Below are 23,646 nucleotides of genomic sequence, written 5' to 3'. Positions count from 1 at the left end.
CCCCGGTAAGGAGCTAATAGGGTACATCTCTGGCGTATATGGCAACCAGGGCACCATATCCCTCGGTCATGCATCACGGGTAACCTCACTTTTTTGTTGGTCACATGGGGAAATAATCTCTCTCATTTGATTATTTGTAGAGCCAGCCAAGGATCAAGGTGCCAAACCCCCAATTAAATCTCCAGCCGCCATCCAGCTCTAGTTCACCATCCAGCAAGCGATCTAATTAATCCTGCCCGTGTCTTCGACCTTTGATTCACTCAATGTGTGTATTCCTTCCTTCTGTCCGTTGTCTTACCTGTATCTACCGTGTGCTGTAGCGTATTGTGTTGGGTTTAATAAATAGAATCCACTAACTGAAAACAAACTGTTCACTGCATGAGCCACTTATACTACATGAAGCCGCCAAATTCTTCAAAAACTAAATCCATGTCGAACTGTTTAAATATCAATAAAAGAACAAAAACTTATAAAATGGCAGAACCAGTCGCAGTGTATTTGAAGGGTATAGAAGTCTTTGCCATAACCTTCAGAAAAATATTCAGAGTTAATAATTTTCTCAAACCAGACTTCAAATTCGCAATTCATCCCCCATCATCTTTATTCAGTGATATAATTAACTGAAGGCCAATGTCAAAACTCGCGACAGAAATAAAAGTTGTATATATGGCTTGAATCTAAAATATAAAGAAACATACCTAAGAATTGAGTATCATGTGAAAATCCCAACCACCTATACTATAGAAGCCATGAAGCTATAATACAACATACAAGCATTTAGCATAAATCCGTCATTTCCTGTCTCGGCATATAAGATTTTCTCAGTAACCTTACCATTTAACATAAATCCGTCATTTCCTGCCTCGGCATATAAGATTTTCTCAGTAACCTTATTAACCAGTAGCCTCAAATTCAGGCCATCAATTACCTTAGCAATCCTTGCAACTATGGAATAGGGATTCACACCGGTAACATCTCGTGCAGCATGATACCCCTGATATTCGATGTCTTACACAAAATGCGAAAGCCCTTGGAAACTCTCATGGTGCAGCTGACCGACAACGAATCGCAGCATCTTTCGCCTCCCAAATACTTGGTTCTCATTTATGACATTGATCTCTGCAAATGGAAGTGTGGAATATAAAAATTTTTGGCGGCATTGCGGACACTCCCACATTCATTTTAAATTAATTTCAAATTTTGCGCGGGACTGCACAGTTTCAAATCCTAAACGCCTCCTACATTTCATTTTAAATTTAATTTCAAATTATGCGCGGGACTGTAGGGTTTCAAATCCTGAGCGCTGAGGATTCGTTGAATGTGTGTCAGTGGAATGTCCATTCGCATTAGTTACATCCACTTACGGGCAGGGTCGATGGGGGCGTCGATGGGCAGCCGGAGGGGGATGCATGCCATGCGGGAGAGGGATGTGGTTTATGATGCATGGTCGAGGATGCATGGTTTATGATGCTGTCTGCGGCTGTCAGAGGGGGTATCTCTATAGCATTAACTTTGCTATAGAGGTGGAAATAGGACTCGCCGTTAAATGCCTGCATGTCAGGCGACATTAAACATAGTTACCAAATTCGGCCGAATCAGGCTGAAGAATTCGAAAATTCGGCAATTCGGTCCAATTCGGCCATTAATACGCTGAAATTCGGTTTGGGCACAGTCTCCCAAATTTATTTTTAAATTTTTCTTTGATTTGTGTTCTTCAAGAAGTCGTTCGTATTCCATTTTCCGTGCTTTAGTTTCGTCATGCAGTTGTAGATATTGAACGGTTGAACGTAATTCTCTGTTTATATAGAGGTTTAAAACTATTGACCCCCTAAAAACTTAATTTTCCCTGATTGTTCTGCAATACTCTTGTGATTAATGATTAAAAAAATTAAAGTTCTATTTATATCAAAGTTATTTTGATGCGTTAGTAAATTTGATTTGTTATTAATTTTTACATTGTTTATTGTTTGTTTAATTTTTATATTAAAAATAATAAAGCTCTCTAAAAATATGTATAGAAATTAAATAAATAGTTTTTCTATTAAATTATTATTTTCACAATTATATATATATATATATATTTTATTTTTTATTTTTACAATAAAATATTTTTTTTCTCTTCTTTTTTAATTTTAATCGTTTTTTTATAATTCTTTGATGAATGAGTAATGTAATTGGAATTATTTATTCATAATAAAATTGGTTGTAATTTAGTTTTTTAAATTGGTTGTAATTTAGTTTTTTTCTTTTAAGAAATTTGTAAAGAAAATATAGTATGGTTTCTAAATCTTTTAAACAATTAGGAAAATAGTAAGATAGTTCTAATTTGATGATTCTTAATAATTCTAATTTAATGATTTTTTATCTATATTTTATTCAGTTAGTAATTAGGAAATTGTCTGAATATTCGTCATTAAAAATTAAAGCATTAATTACTATTTTTTGGTACAATTAGGAAAATAGCAAAATATTTCTAATTTGATGATTCTTGATAGTTCTAATTTAATGATTTTTTATCTATATTTTATTCAGTTAGTAATTAGGAAATTGTCTAAATATTGATCATTAAAAATTACAACATTAGTTACTATCTTTTGATTGACAAAGAGGAATTGTTTCTACTAATTCCAATATCTCATTCACTTCTATTTGAACAATTAGGAAAAAAACAAGAATTCTAATTTGATGATTTTTAATTTATATTTTAATTTAGTAATTAAGAAATTGCCTAAATATTTATCATTAAAAACTACAACATTAATTACTATCTTTTGATTGACCAACTTACAATTTTAACCTTTTTCTTAATGTTAAAGAGTTTGTTCCCCCCATTGTATCTTATTCACTTCCATTGAAGAGGAGTTGTTTCTACTAATTTCCATATCTCATTCACTTCCATTCAAGAATAATTGTTTCTACTAATTTCAATGTCTAATTTTATTTGCAACTTCTATAATATAATTAAATTGTTAATTTAGATTATTAAAAATTTAAGAAAAAATGTTATTAATAATGGTGTAAGATGTATATTGACGAATAGTGTAAGATGTATATTGGCGATTTTTTTCCGTATTGAGAATTGAATTTCGGAGAGTCGAATTTTTTTCGTATCGAATCGAATTCGTATTCGAATTTGAATTCGAACTTGGTAACTATGACATTAAATATGCTATAGGCCATGAAGTAGGAATCGCCCTGCAACAGTGCGACGAGGCAACAGTAAATAAATTCCCCCACTTTTCACCGCTCTGCTGTTACAATTCAATTGAATTTCACGTTCGGAGATTATTACACCTGGTTACGTGGAATCATGGGCGATTTATATTGCATTCAATAGTTAACTATTGAATGCAATACTAATAGTTAACTATTGAATGCAATACTATTGAATGCAATATAAATCGCCCTTAACTATTGAATGCAATATAAATCGCCCATGATTCCACGTAACCACGTGTAATGATATCCGAACGAGACATTCAATTGAATTGTAACAGCAGAGCGGTGAAAAGTGGGGAAATTTATTTACTGTTGCCTCGTCGATTCCTATTTCATGGCCTATAGCATATTTAATGCCGCCTGTATAGTATCATTATCGGGTGGTTTTCGAAAGGAACCACAAGGTTCGCTATCATAATCAACAGTAGCTGAAGCATCCGCAGATTGTGAACATGTTAGCAGGGAACTCCTCCTCTGTACGGGGCTCCTGCAGGTCCCCTTCTATACAAAATTATGATATTGAATTATTAGCAGGTTCCCCTTGGGATCGTGGTTTCCAAACCCCCACTACCAGCGGCATCAAGGAAAGCTTTTTGGTGTCTGAGCTGAGCCCTGTGCTGACTAACAGAGACGAGAATCTGCTTTGGAGGAAGAGCGGGAAGAGCCCGGTAGCGAGGGCTGTCTCTCTTTGTGAAGATGGTTCGATTGCCGGTAACTGCCCTTTGCCTTCTCTAAAGAGGAAACGCCCGAAGAGGTTGGATATTCCACTTCAGTTGCCGAGCCTAAATGCGTTGTTCTCTGCAGCGGAGCAGGCAATGGATGTCAACGTAGAGGGTTTTCATTATGCGGTTTCAAGCAAAAAGGGTCGGCGAGAATTCATGGAGGACACCTACAAGGCCATTGTCAATCTTCTCGGTGATTCCAAACAGGCTTTCTTTGGTGTCTTTGATGGTCATAGCGGTCAGAAAGCTGCAGCTTTCGCTTCTGAAAATATTGGGCAGAATATTGTGGATGCTATGGTTGGGATGGAAGATGAAACAGAGAACATTCTTGAACATGCTGTTAGAGCTGGGTACTTCAAAACAGATAAAGACTTTTTGAAGCAGCAAGTCGGTGGCGGCACTGCTTGTGTAACTGCTCTGATTATAGATGGTAACTTGGTGGTTTCCAATGTTGGGGATTGCCGTGCGGTTATTAGCAGAAGCGGTGCCTCTGAAGCCCTTACATGTGATCATCGAGCTGAAAGGGAGGATGAGCGACAACGGATAGAGAATTTGGGTGGAATTGTGTACCTCCACCACGGAGTTTGGCGAGTTCAGGGATCTCTGGCTGTATCTAGGGCAATAGGAGATTCGCACATCAAAGAATGGATAACGGCTGAACCAGAGACCAGAAAGATTAAAATAACGGATGATTGCGAATTTTTAATTTTGGCGTCCGATGGGTTGTGGGACGTTGTTAGTGATCAAGAAGCAGTGGATATTGCCAGGCCTTTCTGTTTCGAGAAGCAGCTTAATGTTACACCATTAGGAGGCGGCCCTATAGGTGCTTGCAAAAAGCTTGTAGAGGTGGCAGTAACCAGAAAATCTCAAGATGATATTAGTGTGATGATAGTGCAACTCGGACATTTTTGCAAGAAATAGAATTAGTCTGGATGAGCTGAATGATGGTAGCCATCAAAATAGGCCTTGAATGACAACCATCTTACCAACATGGGAGTTGGACTTTAAAACAACGAGAACCTATATTTTGATCATAAGTAGTGAAAGGTATGAATCTTCCATTCTTTTATATAAGATAGGAAACCACTCTAGCCCATTTTTGTATAGTCACACAACTTAACAAGTTCAACAACTCTTTTATACAAATCTTCTTTCATTCAATTTCTATGATCTTATTTGATATATACGTTTAACCTCATATTCAGATATATGATCAAGAAATATGTTGATGTTCCCGAGATTATAAACTTGGGTTTAAATACACAAGCAGTGGAACTATTGGTTATTTTTTAAAATGGAGAAACAGACGAAATTGATATAGATGTAAATTTGATTCACAATTTTAAGGGCTAATCGAACATAGCTTGTATCTGCGAATTTCGAGAAAAAAACCTTTACTGGTTTAAAGGAGGAAGCAGTGAAACTATTTGTTGGTAAATGGATCAAAGCTATGATTGACAGAATTGTAATAGATGTAAAACTCAATCAATTGGCAATGTTAAATAACAACATTGTTGAGGAATTTTAATGTTCGAGCAATTTCGAAGGATATGAGCATGTATAAATATGAAAAATATGCTTAAATTATTATTAAAAAAAAATGCTGATTAATATAAATATAATTTATGGGGGTAAAAATAATTGATATATATTCATAAACATTATTATGAAAGATATATTAGTTTAAAATTAGTTAAATTAATATTTTTTATTTATAAAATTATGAAAGCTTTGTATCTTGACTTTCCATTAAATAATATAGCTTTTATATAGCAACTTTATTAGTCTTTTCCTTAAAAATTACGATGACGCGGACATCGATTACAGCCTCTCAATAAACTTTAATATAAAATAAGTCTAAAGCAACTTTAAGTTACAATTTCCAAACGTCAATTGGGCGAAAAAATAATGTTATTAGGAATCTGCCAAAATTCTTGTCCCAGTTAAAAGTTATTGATATGCGGAAATTGGAGATCCACAGATTTTAGGATGCTAAATATATTTTTTCCTTATATTAATAAGTTAATTCCTTATATTAATAAGTTAATTTGATTAGTTTGAAAGATATTTTTTAAATAATATATTTTTTTTTTACAATTACCAAGATACATTTATAGAATTATTAATTTGAAAAAGTTGTACTTTAGTTTTCATAATCAAACAAATAATAATTGATCTATTAAATTTATGTTTTTAAATGTATTTTAATATTTATTATATATCTATATTTATATCTATATATATTATTTTTGTTATATAAAAATATTATATATGGATAGGGATTAGTAAAGGCAATATATTTTGAGATAATTGTATTTATATTTATGTGTTGTGGTGAACACGAGTAGAACATTGGTGTAGTCTAATTTATAGATGAAATGACCTTTCTTACAAGATTTTTTCAAGTTAGTTTTAACCAAAATTCGACTTAAATTTTTAAAAACTTGAGTTTAAGTTGTTTAATCTTTATAATTTGAGTGCCCTATGGGGTTTTCTAGGGTGTTGAATCCATTTATGCATTCAAAAATGCATTTTAAATAACAAAAAAACACATTCTTTCATGAGGCTGTTTTTCCAGATTCTGGTGAAAAGGTTTATTTCGTCTATAAGTTAGACTACATCATATAACATTTTGAGTGGAGTGATTGGTGCAATGTTTTTGAAGTGAAGAGGAACAATGTTAAAAGTTTTGGTTTGGGTAGGAGAGAATGAGTGATTTTGGTGTGGGTATAAAGAGGATGATGTTGGACTTGGGTAATTGAGCCACTGAAATCAATGAATTGTATGGTAGTTTCTTGCAAGTGGAGAGGGATATTAGCATGTGCCCAATTATGGTTAGCATTGAATTCATGATGGCCAAGCATTTTAAGGTCATGCACTTAAATGTCGTTTCCTAGGTGGAGGTGAGAAATGATTTTCCATTCATCCATGTTCATGGAGTCGGGGGATAAAAACAAGAATAGAGGGATCTTTGGGATGAAATAGTTTAGGGTTTTAGGTTCACATTGAACATGCTATGTTGTATTTGTCCCCTTTTTTTGTTCTTAGTGTGCAATTATTTCCTCATTTGTGGAACCAATGTCACTAGAGAGTGTGAGAAAAAGAAAATATAGGAACAATTTATTTCAATAAAAACCAACATAACAAACATGATTACGAGAAGGGATGATAATGTATTGTGTCAAGGCATGAATAATAATCGAAAGGAATATGTATTTCCATTAGTCTTGCTTTCAAGGAACAAAAAAATGACCACAAGCATGAAACTTCAAGGAGAAGCAATGGTTCCAATAAAGGAGATCTATTAAAATATGTTTTTTAAATTGAAAAGCTTATAAATTAAACATTTTTATTTTTTAGAATTATTGTAACAATTTCCCTTATTTTCCAAAATCAAACTCAATTATCATATTTGTTCTTAGATAACATATTTAATATGATATTTTTTTCTACCAACATTGTATGTTGTAAAATGATATTAATACCTATTACAACCTAAGGTTCTAGTAGAACCTTATTGGTGTTCAACTTGTTTTTCTCCTCTTTCAAATATTTTTTCTCCAAACAAATGGATCCAAATATGATTATTCCATATTGACTCTCCATCTTCCTTGCTTGTTCATATTTTGTTTCAGTTTTTTTGTGTCCCTAGACTTAATATACCTTTTATGAAAAAACATAAATAGTCGTTAGTTTTGAAAACAAAGGAATTATCTCAGCCAATAAACACCTTAAAAATTCTCTCAATAAGATGAATCTATGCTAAACTATATTAAAAAATTAAAAACGTCCACAACCTCTCTGTCTGCTCACGTTAAAGATAAGGTTTTGGTTACACATGTTTTATTTCTCGATTGTGAGTGCATCACATATGCTAGTTTTTATTTTTATTTTTTAGCAGCACTCTCTTTTACCTTGCACACCAACTGCGACATTCACCTAACACCTCTTCCGTGTCGGTCGTAGAGTAGCCTATTTCTCTTGGCACAATATTATAAAAACAACAAAAATATTCACATCCCTTGATTTTTTTGATATTGGTCACCTTTTTCTTAACATTTCCTAATGTTTTTTTGTTGGCCACCTTTTTCTTTTGCCCTTCGTAAATCAGAGATTGGACTCACAATCACAAATTGACATTTATCATTTCCTAATTTACTTGTTTTCCTTATTTCTTCCTCTGTCAACGAGAGATCAAACTTACAGTCGCACAAAAACATGTCTCTTCCATCCACGGTGAAGCTACTTGGAAAACTTTGCAAGATGATTTGCAACAAAACTCAATATTTTTACAAATGGGAGGGTAAAGCATTTAAATATTCGATGCTGCTAGCTGATGTTTCGACCAACTATTTCAGCTATTTTGAAGGGAAACGTGGCTACAGGAAAATCCTATTATATATCAACTCTCCTTTTCTTGATTGGCAGCACCCATGCATCACACATAATTAGAAGTAGTTACTATCAAAGGGAATATACTCTCTTTGAAAACAAATAGAGAAGGTTTATAAGTCTTGACAATTTCATGTTTGCGAATAAGGTTGGATGTCATTTGCAAAGAGGTTATAGTAGCATCAGAATTTTAGAAAAGGATAAATAATTCTAGGAAAATATGGGAACCTCCAAAATACTGCCAGAGTAAAAAGCATGACCAAACACACAACAAACAACCCTTTTACATAATTTTAAATAATCAATACATTTTGTAAAAATAAATAAATAGACAAGTGAGATATAATGTAACCATATACATAGAGGAAAGTGAAGTTTCATAACTATTTGCCCTCAACACATTTTGCAAAATGAAGGTATACATAAATGAAATATAATGTAACTACATCCATGCTACCAAAAAAACAAAAAAAATAATGGCATGTTTTGCTTAGTAAATGTGATGCATCATATGCCAAGTTTATTGAAATAATTTGGTAACTTGAGCAATGAAAAAATCATTTTCATATGACCTATGATAATTGTTTGTTCATGACGAGACTTTATCAATAAAATAGCTATGTGCAAATATTCTTTTAATGTTGCATAACCTATATTTGGTTAAGATTGTACAACTCGAGGTTTTAAAAGGAGACTAATGTTAGAAAGGAAGAAGAAGAACGTGAGCTGAAAATAAGCGCAAATATTTATTAATGAAATCACAAAAGTAGGCATGCTAAAAACCACTTCGACGACCAATATTTAGCCAGCATAATTGATATTATAGAAAAATACTAATATTTTGAAAACAAAAAAATAAAAAATAATCTTTCAATGTTGCACAACCTGATGTCATAGACAAATATTAATATTCAAAAAGAAAAGAAGAAGAAGATTAATATAAGCTCGTAATCTAGTGCAAATTTTTTTGTTGATGAAACAACAAAAGTAGGCACACGACAAACAACTTCAATATGATTATTTTATTTGTACAATGGGTACTGGAAATTTTCCTTATTTAAAATAAGTGGATTTACATCTAGATTGTATAATGTAAAAGAAATTTTAATGAAATTAAAAAAAATTGGGTAGTTGTATTTTTAATGTCATTTCTCACATCCATAAGTTTTCATCTCCCCTACACCAATGCTATCATTTTTGTCAACACCTATTGATATTACAATGTTATACATCATAAATGAATCTAAAAATTCCCTGATTATGAATAAAATTACATAGATTACAAAACAATTTAGCCATGTGTACAATTCTAGTTGCTTGCTATGCTTGAAATAAGTCAAAAAGGCATGAGGTCCTTGTCATGCATCCTCACTCATCTACCATATACCAATATTCACTCACATATCAACCTCTCTAGTTCCCCACTTAATTAAGTAAATTTTATTTAGTAAACTTCATCCTCAACTTGGCTTCTGTTGTAGCGTCTACAACCACCCTTCAAAATTTTCCCTTAGCTTCATTTTGGAGCCTCCCTACCAACTTTTCATAGCACCTTGTCTCGCTTCATTAAGTAGACAAGCTTCAGTGTTTTTCTTGTCCAAACGCAGCCTGTCGATCACAGCTTGATGCATTCCCTTCACAAGTTTCATCCAGAGTTGGTCCAGCTACAGGCTGAGAAACTCCCCCAAGAAATTGCACATTTCTAGAGGGCAACCAGCCTTCCCTCCAAAAATTGTGCAATCTTGTCTGGCAGCATGCTTGGCTCCATAAATTGTGCAATCTTTTCTAGAAACATGCTGGGCTCCAGAATTGCACAATTCTGCCAGTCAACACTCAATGTGAAAATTTTGCAATTTTCCCTAGCAGGGCTGCTCAGCCCGGAATTTGTGCAAATTTGGGCAACAGTCAACTGCTCTACCCAGAAATTGCACAAAATCTCCTAGTTAGCGAGCCTAGCTCCCAGCCAGAAATGCTCATTTTCTCCCAGTAGTCGAACAACCTTGTGCATGTGCAGCTGAGTTGATCGGTTCCCTTCGAGACCGAGAAAAATTGACTTGCATGCACGGGCTGCTTCTCCCAATGCATCATACACAGGCATCCCTTATTTTAGGGACCTGTTTTTGGCAATTTGAGGTTACATGCAAGGATCATTTTAGAAACCTCCCACCAAGTATCGCTTTCCCTAGATTTGTGGTATGAGCGTCACAACCTTGATTTTATCAAAACTCATAAATCAGACACTGTGAATCTCATTCCCCACATTAACCTTGCATCTTTGACATACCACATCACATCTAGGAGTTGTCAGCACATTCAGCGCAGCTATTTTGCGGTAAGCCAACTTTCCTTGTCTTCTGTTGCATTTCTGGAATTTTTTGTGTTTCGCTTCATATGAATGTTATCTGCTTGATTTTAGTGAGCACTTGCTATCTTTTTTATACATACTAGCTTGTACTAGCACCATTTCATTTTTCGTTGTTATCTCACTGCTGTTGCATGCATGAAATTGTTTTTCACAAATGGTTGCCAATTTGGTGACTTGCTTCACCCACATTCATGTAGATATATCTATTGAATCTTTCATTCAATGTTTGTATGCATTGTCAATCACTTCTCTTTTCACTTAGTGTCTCCATGCATTCACTGTCATATTTGATTTTGGTTGCCCGTCAGCGAGTTTGGCCAACCTTGGTTCGGACTCTACCTTCACTGAGACAACATTGTGCAATATGGGGGAGGAAGGCTCTACCTTCCTCTCCAGAAATGCGCATTTCTGAGGGACAGTGACTATTTGCCTAGAAAATTGTGCAATGCAGTCACTAAGCCTACAGCCATCGACAGCTGAGATTGCGCATTGTGAAATTCCAATAGTTAGCAACTAGAATGGACTGTGCATTGTGCAGTTCCAGTAGTCAGTCAGTCTCCTAGTAGCCTAGAATGTGCCTTGCGTAGTCTTGGCGCTCAGTCTCCTGCCCTCCCAGCTGAAATTGCGTGACCTTCATGATCAGTCACACAGGTATGTTGCAAGTCATTTCTTAAGTTCATTTTGGTTTTCGATTGATAGATTCCTTTCCACGAGTATTGCCATGTCTCCAAGTATGGAAGGTGTTCATTTGCCTCTTAGCAACATAGGTACAATGGTTTCCAGGAGAGAAAAGTTGAAGACACCATTCAGAGCACACTTGGGGATACAGTCGATCAAGTGTCTATGAGCTTTCCTACTCATGAAGACATCAAGTTGTTCATAGGAAAGGACATCAATATATGATAGCAACAACATCATAGCAGGCAACATCATGAACAACAGTTGAAGGCATCATATCGAATGCAAGAGGAATGTTGTTGACAATGCAGAGGTAGAACAAAGTTGCAAGCTCAAGCAGATCCACTGATGATGAAAAAACTTTGGAGACTCAGGTTATGAGGTGATGACACGACATGAAGATCACACGAAGATAGAGAATGGAGCAAAGAAGGAGTTGCATGTGTTGAAGCAACAACTTGGGAAAGAACATGAAGCTGCACGGACAAGTGAATGAGTTGCAGTAGGAACAAGAATAATAGGGGGTGCAACATGCACTCACGGATGAAACTGCGGCTGTACAAGTTATAAATCTATCCCACCAGCTGGGACAGAGTAGGCATGGTGAGCAGTGTTGTTGATTGCATGCAAGGGATTCAACAACATGCATGTCATTGTGTGCACGCATGCTATCCAACCCATTCAGCACAATCACCAAGGAAAACACAAGAAGCAAGTCCAACTGAAGCTGAACATGTACTTCGAAAAGTTGATGCGCATGACCACCAACACATACTTGAAGATCAGCACAGACACTATGCATCAGTGTGTTGTCAGTTCAACCACACCTAAGAAGACCATGCAGATGCTAGCAGACGATTTGGATAAAGGAGCCACACCAATACACCTGGATGCAACAGAGGCAAGAGTTTGCTTCAGCAAGATGTCATCATGGGGTGCATGCAAACCATCACAGATGACCAAGCTTGGCATCAGCTCACCACCTTCACCATCACAAGCATGTCAAAGAGTTGGTCTCACCACAACGGATCGAGTGTCAGTGATGTCTTGCATGGCTTTCTTAAGCCATTTCATCTCACATGAGCACATGTGCATTGTAATGTAACATCATGTCAAGTGTAAGTTCAAGTCTCAATAGTTGGTTGTAACAGTCATAGAGTAGATGAAGAGTCATGAGGGTAGATGAAGTGTCACAGAAGGGAATGTTAAGGGTCACCCCACCCTTTTCTATAAATAGAACCTCATAACTCATTGTATGGGATTTTGGTTAGCCAAGCTTCGATAGGACTATCTTAGAGAAAGCTTGGACAATATTGTAATGAGACTTGGCTTCTCCCATGCGCAGAGTTGGTATATCTCTTTGGAGGAGCAGGTGGTTGTGGCTGTAACGTTCCACTATTGGAACTAGTGGGTGTACACGAATGTATCGTATGACTGGAACTTACACTTCTTAATAAAACAGAGCCAGCATGTTTTCATAAATATGTTTTTATTGTAGTTGGATTATTATGGTGGCTGTAGCAATGTATGTTTTTTAACTTACGTATTTGTGTATGAACTATTTTGTATGCAATTGTATGAATCTTATTGCAGATGTGTTGTTGGTTTGAAAATCACCTTGGATTTCTCGCTATCTTTCTTTCCGACCAGTGATGCATATTTACTCATGTGTCCCCTTCTAAGTCGAGTGCTATTATAAGTTTCCAAGGGATGCACTCACCTCACTCCCCATGTGTTAGAACCTTTCATGCACCTTCCTTGACTCGCTGCAGCTGTCACACTGTTATGAAACTAGCTCACAAAAAGATAGAAAAGATAGATCAACACCTTATAATCCAACATCTTCTAGGCGACAACCTCCTTTACATTACACAAATGAACAATACTTGGATGGTACAAATGACAAGACTTCCTTTCTATATATAGGAGTCTAAGGGGTCATAATATAATCAGAGCCTACATAACAATAATAATGTAAGGGCACAATAATAACAATAGTGGGCTTCTATGGGGCACAATAGTAACAATATGGGGACTACATGGGCACAACAATATAATAAGGGGGTTGTACTAATAGCAATAAGGGGTTACACTAGTAGTATAGGGACCTAACATGCCCCTCTCCTTCAAAAAGTGTTGTCATCAACGCTTAAGTAGTTCTTGATGCTTCTGTATAAATTATTGTCCTCCCATGTGGAATCTTCAGCGGGTATGTTCTTCCACTTGATGAGCTACTCTGAAATTGATCTATTTCGTAGCCTTCGATTTCTCAATTTTGTGACTGCTTCAGGTTCCAATATGATTTTCCCTTCCTTGTCGAGTTCTCACAATACTATTTGAACTGAGACCTTCCACAACTTTTGAATGAGTTCCAACTCCTTTGGGCATATCGATATATGTAAGGCCAGATGTTTGGAGGAACGCTTCATGGAATGAAATGAATAGCATGATGATGATCACGAATAGGTGGGAGGCCTTTGGGAGTCTCAAATACATTGGAATGTTTGTCCAAAATGTTTTGGAGATCTAGAGAAATACATGATGTCGATGTGGGATCCTCTAGTGAACATAATTGTGCAATTACACCCCGTTTTTCTTTATTTAGAAGCTTTGTCATGCTGTTAGAGTTGATTATCTTTCTAGGTTTTCCTTTGACATCCCTCAATTCAACTTCCTTTCCTTCCCAAAAAAATTTCAAGAAAAGTTCTTGAAAATTAAAAGCTATCGTACCCAAAGATTGTAGCCATTGGACTCCTAGTAAAACATCAGCACCACCCATTGAAATGTAAAGCATTGGGCTATTCCATACATATTTTTTGATCGATAGCTTGATATTACGACACTTTCTAGAGCAATTTATGGTTCCTCCACTTGCAAGCATCACTTGACACTCCGGTGCTATATATAGGAAACAATTCAATTCCTTGGCTATCTTACAATCAATAAAATTATGGGTACAGCCCGAATTAATGAACACTCTTACCTTTTTCTTCTTGATATGCCCTTCTATATTGATAGTTTGAGGAATGGTAATTTCTTCCAATGCATTACAAGATATGGTTAGATTGATTTCTTGAGACTCGATGTGATCTTTCAATTCTTGAACATTATTCTTCTTGATATGTCCTTCTATATTGATAGTTTGAGGAGTGGTAATTCCATCCAATGCATTACAAGATATCGTCGGATTGATTTCTTCTTTATCGATGTGATCATTCACTACTTGAACCTTTTCTTCTTGATATGTCCTTCTATCTTGAGAGTTTTAGGAGTGGTAATTCTTCCCAATGCTTTACAATATATGGTCGGATTCATTTCTTCTTTCTTTGGGGTTGGTTCCTGGTGTATATACTCTTCTTTTGACGTTTCTTGATCATTTTCTTCCTCCTCTCCACAACCAATGTAAAATAATTTCTTCTCAGAATACTTATGACCTTTAATGTATTTGTTATCACAATTGTAACAAAGCCCTTTTTCTCTTTTTTCTTCCAATTGTTGTGGTGTAACCCTTGTAGGTTGTGGAAGGCTAGGAGAAACAACACTTCCATCTTTATAATTGTGAGGGGTAGACTTCCTTGTTGCCATAATTTTTCTTTCCACTTTGTAACAAAGCTCTTTTTCTCTTTTTTCTTCCAATTTTTTTGGTGTTTCTCTAAAGAAGGTGTTGCTCTTTGTATCCTCATAATGTGCTATCATTTCCTCCACGAAAATTGACCACGTAACAAGTTGTTTACGAGAACAAAGCCCTTTATACCATAAAAATTGATCTGATTCTAAATATGAAGATGCAATACATACCTTTTGTAACACTAGTACACCATATAGATCAAAATATTGCTCGATCTATAGTATCCAATTTACTGGATCCTTTCCATCAAACTTCCTCATATCACCTTTTCTTGATTTCAAGAGCTCGATCTTGAAATGACTGTAAATCTGTACCATTAGATCTCAAAGTTCTGAAATTGTCTCTTGTAGTAGCCCTCTGAGTCATCTTTCCAACTCTGCAAGTCTAGTTAGAATTTGATTATCCAAGAAAGAGTTATGCCCAATCTCCTAAGATGACCTAATTATATAATGTTTCATTAGAGAAAACTTGTACGACGCACCACGTGTCATTGTTTTGACCTTTGGATCTAAAAAATATGCACATAAAACTATAGCCTATCCTCTTTTTGTAACTTCTTATGAAATTTCAATTTGTAACTTTCTCAAAGAAAAAATTATGACGATTTTTCCAAGGTCACCTGTTTAGGATGTAATTCAGGAGTCTGCAAAATCTTAACTTCCTAAGATCATATATCCGAAAATATAGCGAGACAAGATCTAAAATTTGGACCCGAGATTCAGAATGATTTCTTCTCAAATGGGTTTTTTCTTTAGCTTCTGAAACTTCGTAGCAAAAAGGTTATAGTGAAAATACCACGATGACCTATTTTAGATGAAATTCTAGAGCTTGCAAAAACCATCACTTCATCATATCATATCTCCGAAAATATAGCGAGACAAGATCTAAAATTTGGATGCATGGTTCAACAATATTTCTTCTCAAACGGTTTTTTCTTTTAGCTTCTGAAACATCACAAAAAAAAGTGATAGCGAAAATACAACGATGACCTATTTGGAGCAGCGAAACCCTAGAATCCAAAGCTCTGATACCAAATGTTATGAAACCAACTCACAAAAAGATAGAAAAGATAGATCAACGCCTTATAATTCAACCTCTTCAAGGGGGAAACCTCCTTTACATTACACAAATGAACAATTCTTGGATGATACAAATGAAAAGACCTCCTTACTATATATAGGAGTCTAAGGGGTCATAATATAATCAGAGCCTACATAACAATAATAATGTAAGGGCACAATAATAACAATAGTGGGCTTCTATGGGGCACAATAATAAAAATATGGGGACTACATGGGCACAACAATATAATAAGGGGGTTATACTAATAGCAATAAGGGGTTCCATTAGTAGTATAGGGACCTAACACACACCCTTACTGCCAACAGAGTTATCTTACTTGCCTTTGTGCGAAATCGCAGTCAAGGCATTACCGTACAACCCACTTGGGACTCTTACACCAAATGGTCTAAGGTCTAATTGGGACTTCTTACCGGGGAGATCCCCTGACATTTTGGCGGGTCCAACACCATCAACATTTCTGGCACTAGAAGGAGGGCCAGATGAGAAGTTGTGTCCTCTCATACACTTTTGAACCTTTGCATATCTTTCATGGATTCTTGCACTTTTCTCCCTCTACGATGTTTTTCGAATCATGAACATGTCACCATAATGAGGGATTTTTTCAATCTCTTGTCCACTTACACGTATGCCGGTGAAGGAAAAGTGGCCTGGCTTGAGTACTTACATGACTTTCTTTCCATGCTTCATGAGGAAGATGGGTGTTCTGACAAACAAGCCAGCTTGCTTCTTGCATACACACTTCATGAATCTCCACTTTGATGGTTGTTCATCCTACTGGCTAGAAACATGCACTCACTTGAGCAATTTTGTGATCTCAATGAAGACACTTTCTATCATTTTGATCCAGGCCATCTTGACCAAAAACTGTTGCATCAATGGAAGGCTCCGCATGAATCGATCATGGATTTTTGGCAGCGCTTTCGTGACTTTTAATTTCAAGCTCCGAGGAGCTAGATGAAATTTTCCTATCTTTGGGACCAATTTGAGCATTTCCTTAAGAAATCTGCTCATCCCAAGAAGAGGTTTAAAATCAAGCCTCACTCAACATTCTTCACTGATGGATATGCGCAATCTCATGCGAATGTGGTCACTGTTTCGTCTGATTGTCTTCCATCCCCTCATCCAACAGCTCCACCACTGTCAAGTGATGTTGAGGATGATGCTCACACACTTGTTCAACTATCACATCCTTCCAAAATCACTTCACTTAATTTTCACACGGATTTGGTTGTGATTCCTTCGAGTTCTCATATGCATTATGTGTCATGACCTCTGTCTTCACACTCGGTTATTCCTTCGGATGATACTGTCTTGTTTTCTTCTGTTTCAGACTCTTCACTTGTTGTGAATAAGGAACAAGCCATATATGGAGTTGGTTTTGTACAACCAACATGCACTCTCATTCACAAAGAGTATGAGTGGGAGCTTGAGCATCAACACTCGGCGAAGGATGAATCCCTTCTGTTCAAGCCTCCTTTATTCTTCATTGACATCTTTGGTGAACCTGCAATCCATGATTTTGCATTTGTATCTTAATCCATGGATGCACCCATTGTTGATCACTAGCAAGATTCATCGGATGTTTCCCTATCATTCGACAATGGAGAGGATAAGTTATTCATTGAAAATCCACTTGATCTTTCATCTATCTTTTCTAAAAATATAGAGGATGAGTTTATTCGCTTTTCATCTACCCCTTTGTTTGACTCATTTGATCATGAGGATGTTAATGAAATCATTTATTTTTCTGGTCATGGCATCCATGGTCCATTTAGTACCATATTTGATCATGATCATGAATCTATTGTAGTTGATCTTTCGAAGCCACTGGTTTATGATGATCTACCTAATGATGAAGTTGAAACACCCAAGACTGGCGAGGCACTTCAGCTCGAGCTGATGGTTATGACAGGTCCTCGCTCTCTTGAGGTTAGTCTCACTTTTGATCATGAAACCATTCAATCACCCAAGGCTCCTCATCACTCATATGCATGCATTGAAGATCCATCTCACACACAGATCATACTCCCTCCACTCGAACTACATGATCTTATCGCTCATGCATTGGAAGAATCTTACATTGCCATAACATGTGCATGACACAAGTTATCTTTGTTTCTTTCATTTGATTGCATGTCACAGTCAAGAGTGTGCTTATGCTTCAAAGTTGCATGAAGTATAACACAACATCATGATAAGTCCATGGACTACTCGTCATGCACTTGTACTCACTCATGTCCTATGGGCACTTTGAAACATGAGGTGTTGTTGTCTTCATTGTTATATCTTTCTTGCTTGCTGGTTCGCAAAACTGTGTTGCTCGGGGACGAAGCCTTCACCAGCATGGGTAAACCAATGCGCTAGTGACTGCATTGGAAATATCACTTCATGTGATCAGGCCCATGCACCATTAGTGTAGGAGTAGAAGTAGTGTTTTATTTTAGTTTTTTTCTTGCATTCTTGTTTGCTTACATGCTTTGTTTGTTTGTCTCTATGCTTGCATGTTTTCTTACTCTCTTTACTTTCACCTTTTCTTATGCTCTTTCTTTGCTTTATTTTTTGTTAGTTCACTTTTTTCGTTCGTAGGTTAGTTTCGCATGAAACCATGTATGACTCTTGAAACAAGTTGGGTAAAGTACAAGAGCCCTTGTGAAACTATCACTACTTGGTTATCTGTCATCTTGCCTCTGTATGAAGAACATGTTACTTTCATTCCATGATACATCAAAGGAAAATAAGTACTATTCAAAGTGAACCTTGCTGAAAACAAACTGCTTGCACGCTAACTAGTGTCACCTACTCTAGTAAGTTGTTTTTGGGTTAACCCTTCTTAGCTTAGTCAAGTAGAGTAAGGTGAGGGGGAAAACAATAACAGGCACCTCAGAGATATAATAAACTACTTCTCTACTGGAACAACCTCTTCTTCTCTCAATAAGTCAGGATCCCTCTTCCGTTTCTGAAATGAATAAGTGCTACGCACAGTTGAAAAAATGAAAAGTGAAAAATTCAAAATGAAAAATGAATAAGGAGAAAGAAGACAAAGGATCCTGGCATAGGGAGGTGATGCAAGTAACTTCACTGAGGCACTGACCAGGCTCACTAGCAATGGAGCCATGCTTGTGTTCCTACGTAACTCCACCAAGGTATTATCTAGGCCTCCTGGTTGCGGAGAAACACCAGAGATGGAACTAAGACTCTAACGATTGTACTGCTTTTGAACCAATATACCCCTCAACCCCAATTGAAATAAATATGTTTCTTTGGATTGGAATGTGTCAATCAACCAAGATCTTAGTAGATGCTACATCTTACAATCAACCTAGTGTGGAACCAAGATAAGATGAGAATTGCACAATACTTCTGGAGGTGTTAGACTTGCTTTTCATGAACATGGTCCATTCAAAGAGCTGGAGTTCTACCAATGTGTCGCCAAGTGACAACCACCCTCCAAAAGTTTTCCTTAGCTTTGTTTTGGAGCCTCCCTTCCAACTTTTCATAGGACCTTCTCTTGCTTTGTCAAGTACACTAGTCTCAATGTTCTTCTTGCACAAAGGAAGCTTGTTGATCACAGCTTCATGCATTCCCCTCACACGTTGTTCATTCGGACTTGGTCTAGCTATAGGTTGAGCATCTCCCCCAAGAAATTTCACATTTCTGGAGGGCAACCAACCTTCCCTCCAGAAATTGTGCAATCCTATCTAGCAGCCTTAAGGGCTCCAAAATTGCGTAATTCTGCCAGTGAACACTCATAGTGAGAATTGTGCAATTTTTCCATAACAGGGCTGCTCAGCCCAGAATTTACGCAAATTTGGCCAACAATCAACTTATTTGCCTATAAATTACACAAATCTCGTGGGAAGCCAGCCCAACTCCTAGCCAGAAATGCGCATTTTCTCCCAGCAGCCGAACAACCTCGTGCATGTGCAGCTGAGTTGACTAGTTCCCTCCGGGACCGAGAAACACTGACTTGCATGCATGGGGTGCTTCTCCCAAGGCAGCATGCAGAGGCATCCCTTGTTCCAGGGACCTATTTTTGGCAATTAGAGGTTACATGCAAGGGTCGTTTCAGAAACCTCCACCAAGTATCGCTTTCCCTAAATTTGTGGCATGCGTATCACAACCTTGATTTTATCAAAACTCATAAATCAGACACTGCAGAGCTCATTCCTCACATTAACCTTGCAGTGCTGACATCCCACATCACATCTAGGAGTTGTCAGCACATTCAACTCAGATGTTTTGGGGTAATCCTGCTTTCCATCTCTTGTGTTTCATTTCTGGAACTTTTTTGTTTTGCTTTGTATGAATGTTGTTTTCTTGATTTCAGTGAGCGCTTTCTGTTGTTTTGATACATACTAGATTGTAATAGCACCATTTCAGTTTTCGTTGCTATCTCACTGTTGTTGCATGCATGAAACTGTTTTGCATGAACAGTCACTGATTCAATGACTCGCTTCACCCACATGCTTGTTGATTTGCTTATTGAATCTTTCATTCAATTTTTGCATGCGCTGTTAATCACTTCTACTTTCAGTTAGTGTTGCCATGCATTCACTATCATATTTTCTTTCAGTTTCCTATTGGCGAGTCTGGCCATCCTTGGCCCGAACTTTGCCTTCATTGAGAAAACATTTCGTAATCAGGGGAAGGAAGGCTTTTCCTTCCTCTCCAGAAATGCGCATTTCTACCCAGGCGCTATCGTCCTGGACTGTTTTGCATATTTATGAGGGACAATGAATGCTGGCCCAAAAAATTGCACAATGCAGTCACTGAGCCTGTAGCCATTTCCAGCTGAAATTGTGCATTGCACAATTCCAGCAGTAAAAAACCAGACTGGACTGTGCATTGCGTAGTTCCAATAGTCGTTTAGTCTCCCAGCAACCCAGATTGTGCCTTGTGCAGTCTTGGCACTCAATCTCCCGACCTCCTGGCCAAAATTGTGCGACCTTCATGATCAGTCACACAAGTATGTTTCAAGTTAGTTCTCAAGTTCATTTTGGTTTTTTACTAACAATTTTATTTCCATGAGGATACAAAGAGCAACACCTTCTTTACCCAATTGATAAATCTCAAACAAAAGGGTTAAATGGTGGAGCACATTAAGGACTTCCAATAATTGAATATAAAGGTAAATGATATTCTAGAGGAGCATAGGATTGATGTGTTCATAGGGACTTTAAAGGATAACATCCAACATGAGGTTCGCCTTTGGGAACCTAATTCATTGGAGAAGGTATTTAGGTTGGTAAAAAAACTAAAAGAAAAATTATGGAAACAAGGAAGCCTACCACTCACAACTATAAATATGGAAGTGTTTTTTCCCCTAGCCTTCCACAACCTACAAGGTTGACACCACAAAAATTGGAAGAAAAAAGAGAAGAAGGGCTTTGTTACAATTGTGGTAGAAAATACAATAAAGGTCATAAGTGTGCTGACAAGTAATTATTTTACATAGATTGTGAGGAGGAGGAATAAAAGGAACAAGAAGCATCAAAAGAAGAGGATATACACCATGAATCAACCCTAGAGAAAGAAGAAATGAATCCAACCATATCTTGTAATTCATTGGATATAGTTACCACTCCTCAAACCCTCAAGATATGACACATCAAGAGGAAAAAGGTAATAGTGTTGATTGATTCGTGTAGTACCCATAATTTTATTCATTGTAAGATAGCCAAGGAATTGAATTACTTCCTCTATCCAGCACTAGAGTGTCAAGTGATGGTTGCAAATGGAGGAACCATAAATTACTTTGAAAAGTGCCATAATATCAAGCTTTCCATGGGAGAATATATGTTGAATAGTCCAATGATTTCTAATCCAATGGGTGGTTCTGATAGAGTCCAATGGCTACAATCTTTGGGTATGATAGATTTTAATTTTCAAGAGATTTTCTTGAATTTTTTTCGGAAGGAAAGGAATTTGAATTAAGGGGTATCACAGGGAAACTGAGAAAGATAATAATCTCTAACAGCATGACAAATCTTCTAAAGAAATAAAAACAAGGCATAATTTCACAATTATGTTCACTAGTGGTTCCAAATTGAAATCATCTATTTCTCCATATCTCCAAAATGTCTTGGACAATCATTCCAAGGTGTTTGAGACTCCCAAATACCTCCCACCTATTCATGATCATGATCATGATATTCATTTGATTACAAGCAATGTTCCTCTAAATATCAGGCCTTACAAATATCGTAATTCCCAAAAGAGTGAAATTGAATATATGTTTGCAAAAGTTCTAGAGGTTGGTATAATTCAACCTAGTCAAAGTTCTTTCTCTGCTCCAGTAGTATTAGTGCACAAGAAGTATGGATCATGGCGCATTTGTCTGGATTATACGGAGCTAAACAATCTCACTATTAAAGATAAATTTACCATTCCCATCATTGATGAATTATTGGATGAATTACATGGATCAATTTACTTCACCAAGTTGGATATTTGTTTAGGGTATCATAAAATTAGAATGAAGACTAAAGATGTTCCGAAAACAGTATTTAGAACTCATGAGGGTCATTATGAATTTTTTGTCATGCCTTTTGGACTTACCAATGCACCTTCTAAATTTCAAGGTTTGATCAATTCCATTTTCAAACCCTTCCTTAGAAAATTTGTGTTAGTATTTTTTGATGATATACTAATCTACAACAAGGCTTGGAAGGCTCATGTTCAACATGTTGACAGGGTGCTCAAACTATTGGAGGAGAAACAATTATATGCAAAGACCTCCAAATGTTTCTTTGGAGTACATAAGGTAGAATATTTGGGTCATATTGTATCTCATGAAGGAGTTAAGGAGACCCTAGAAAAATTAAAGGCATTAAGGAATGGAAAATCCCCGAATCCATAAAGCATCTGCGAGTATTTCTCGGGTTGACAGGGTATTATCACAAGTTTGTTAAGAATTATGGGAAAATAGCAACACCTCTGACAACATTACTGAAGAAAGATGCATTTTTTTGGACTTTAGAAGAAATGAAGGCCTTTGAACATCTTAAAGAGTAAATGTGCCAAACATCGGTCTTAGCTATGCTAGACTTCAAAAAAACATTTATTATGGAATGTGATGCCTTAGGAAATGGAATTGGTGTTGTTTTAATGCAAGAAGGAAGACCAATTTATTTTGAAAGTTGTCCAATCAAAGAAAAGTATTTACAAAAATATATTTATGAGAAGGAAATGTTGGCAATACGACATGCACTTAAGAAATGGCGACCTTACCTAATGGGAAGACACGTCAAGGTAAAAGCGGATCATGGTAGTATTAAGCACTTTTTAGAATGGAGATTATCTATAGAAGACCAACAAAAATGGGGCACAAATAGGTTGGGTTATGACATTGTTGATTACGACTTTACTCTTTTATGATAAATGAATTGTTATGGTTTCTGCATTTTCTACGGTTGAATTCATGTGAACTTAATTAATCTTGATGCACGAAGTAACCAAAAGTAATAAATGTTTGCTTAAAGAACGATTTAACTAGATCAAACTAGTAATAAGTGATTCCATCTGTAAGAAGCGCGATAAGGGTTTTCCAATCTGCGTGG

At 36.4% G+C, this 23,646-nt stretch overlaps 1 pseudogene; it reads left to right on the top strand.

Annotated features, from left to right (window-relative positions):
• The first annotated feature begins 3,645 nt into the window (after positions 1-3,645).
• LOC149211767 (putative protein phosphatase 2C 53 pseudogene) lies at positions 3,646-5,062 on the top strand (annotated as a pseudogene).
• The last annotated feature ends 18,584 nt before the right edge of the window (positions 5,063-23,646 follow it).

This window comes from Pinus tabuliformis, chromosome 1_1 (assembly GCF_031772625.1).
Source record: "Pinus tabuliformis cultivar Carrire ecotype Pingquan chromosome 1_1, CPIR1, whole genome shotgun sequence".
Classification (NCBI taxonomy): Eukaryota; Viridiplantae; Streptophyta; class Pinopsida; order Pinales; family Pinaceae; genus Pinus; species Pinus tabuliformis.
This window is presented reverse-complemented; position numbering and strand designations above follow the sequence as displayed.